Genomic DNA, 3,116 nt, shown 5'->3' with positions numbered 1-3,116 from the left:
ATCATATTTATATCTGTTAAGATTATTTTAAAATTTAAAAATAATTTTATCAAACATAATTATTATAATTTATGTTTATTAAAAAATTTTATTTAATTTACTAAATATAATTTTTACATTTTTGAAAAAATCTATCTTTTAAAACCAGCATTAATAAATTTTTTATGTGGCATAAAAATAAAAGTATGGTAGGGTAGTAATATGCATTCTACCTGTGGGTATTTAATTTGATCCAATTCGGTTAGGTAGGGTTGTCAATTCGATCCGCAACGTGTAGGATAGGGTGCGGGTATTTAATTCAACCTAATTCGGTCAGGTATGGTTGTCAATTCGATCCGTAACGGGTAGGATAGGGTGCAGATTGAGTCTCAACCATATCCGATCAACCCGCACGCTTTATATGTAGTATATGTTATATATTTATATAAAAATATATTTCAAGTGGATGTTGAACCAAAGACCTCTTACTAAATGCGAAAGATCTTTAGCCACTAAGAGCAACTCTAATGCGATTAATTTTGGATATCACTAAAGATTTAAAATTGAAATTTATATTGGATACCATTTATAAAATGATACTGATATTGGTCAGGAGATACGTATCATTTTGAAAAAAGAAGAGTGAAAAGTTATTACTTCTATAAACTCATTATTAAATGAACACGGTATTACTGTAATATTGTTATTGTAACGTTGATTTATTCTAACATTGTAACAAAGACTCAATCAAAATTTAGTCAAATAAATTAGATGTACTCAGTTATACTCTGGGTTTTATTATTGCATTTTTTATTATTTTCTTATGAATTTGGTAAAAAAATATATCCAAATCAATTTAATGTAAGTTTTTTTGAATTATTTACAAAATTTTAATTTTTTTCCCCATCTAAATACATAAAATTCTCAATATTTACGTTCACAAAATTTTAATTTTTTTATTGCAATTTTTTTTAAATCCAATAAGCCAAAATTAATGTTGTTATGCTTAATTAGATAATATTTTAAAGTTTATTTTATTAGTGTGTAATATCTTTTATATATGATATATAATTATTAATTCTATAATTTTATATTTTTATTTTAGTTAAATTTTCGTACTTTAATTAAAATTATTTGAAATAATTAAAAATAATTTAAAATTTAAATCGAAATGAAACTAAATATTGGAGTGACAAATTTTATATTAAGTTTCAAATCAAGTTTTATGATATATGGTCTCACAAATACTTATGTAACATTTTGTGGGACTCAAAATAAAATGAAATTAATACCAAATATTGGAGATGCTCTAAGAGAAGATTATTTTTATTTTTTACATAAAAGTCAGTTCTATTTTAAATTATTTTAAGTCATTTTATATAAAATCTCAACTTATAATTATTAACTTTATAATTTTATATTTTTTATTTTAGTTAAATTTTAAAAAATAATTAAAATTATTTGAAATAATTAAAAATAATTTAAAATTTAAATCGAAATGAAACTAAATATTGGAGTGACAAATTTTATATTAAGTTTCAAATCAAGTTTTATGATATATGGTCTCACAAATACTTATGTAACATTTTGTGGGACTCAAAATAAAATGAAATTAATACCAAATATTGGAGATGCTCTAAGAGAAGATTATTTTTATTTTTTACATAAAAGTCAGTTCTATTTTAAATTATTTTAAGTCATTTTATATAAAATCTCAACTTACGAGTAGGATTAAGGTTGAATCCAAACTCTATCCTACTCTACCTATTTTTTTTTTCACGATATTTCTCAATCCAATAAGTCAAAAATTAATCCGTGGATTGTTCTATAAATAAATTAAGATTCAAACTCCCGACATTTAATTATGTGAACCAGTGATCTAACCATTAAACGGTAAAAGATTCGATGGTCCCAGACCGTTGGACCATTAAATGGTCCCATAACAAAACATGGTTTTAAAATTTTTCAATAACGGTTAAATAGTATGTTTCTAATTTTAATTACAAATTAACCCCATATATTTTATTTAATCATAAAAATTATTTTTTATTTTATAAATTATTATTTTATCATTCACCTATTATGTTTATTAATAACCAAAAACAAAAATAATAACAAATTAGATCTTCTATTGATCGTAATAACTTTTTGGCAATCCCAATCAATTAAAGGTTTATCTTTGATCTATTACATCCGTCGAGGATTTTGAAATCGTGTTTCTTAAAAAATCAATCGATTGGATTAACAAAACAATCGATTGAAATTTCAGGTTTTCCATAACTCAATCGATTGGACTTCAGGTTACCACAAAACAATCGATTGAAAGTTACAAGGTAGTATGGTTTTCGCAAAAATCAATCGATTGGTCATATTACCCAATCGATTGAACAATGACTAGAATGTGGGTTTTTTATAATTCAATCGATTGTTTATATTACCCAATCAATTAAAGGCCGCTATTAAAATGATATATGAAGGTTTAATCGATTGGTATGATAATACAATCGATTGAATTTTGTACGTGACTAATGGTATATTCCAATTCAATCGATTGGTATGATCATTCAATCGATTGAAATGTGACGTAAATAAGTTTTTTTCTGCATTCAATCGATTGGTAGGATAATCCAATCGATTGAATTTTGAATCGCGCCGTGCTCAATTTTCATATCGTTTTTATAAATTTTGAATCGCGCCGTGACTAACGGTTTATAAATTTTCATATTACCCAATCGATTGAGTTATGGAAAACCTGAAATTCAATCGATTGTTTTGTTAATTCAATCGATTGATTTTCTAAGAAACACGATTTCAAAATTCTCGACGGATGTCATGGATCAAAGATAAACTTTTAATCGATTGGAATTGCCAAAAAAGTTATTACGATCAATGGAAGATCTAATTCGTTATTGTTTTTGTTTTTTATTATTAATAAACATAATAGATGAATAATAAAATAATAATTTATAAAATAAAAAATAATTTTTATAATTAAATAAAATATATGAGATTAATTTGTAATTAAAATTAAAAACGGACTATTTAACAGTTATTGAAAAACTTAAAAAATATATTTTGTTATAGGACCATTTAATGGTCCAAACGTTCTTGGACCATCAAATCCGGTGCCCCGTTAA

Source organism: Arachis ipaensis, chromosome B03 (assembly GCF_000816755.2).
Source record: "Arachis ipaensis cultivar K30076 chromosome B03, Araip1.1, whole genome shotgun sequence".
Lineage (NCBI taxonomy): Eukaryota > Viridiplantae > Streptophyta > Magnoliopsida > Fabales > Fabaceae > Arachis > Arachis ipaensis.
The sequence above is the reverse complement of the archived record's forward strand: the minus strand, read 5'-3'. Positions refer to the sequence as shown.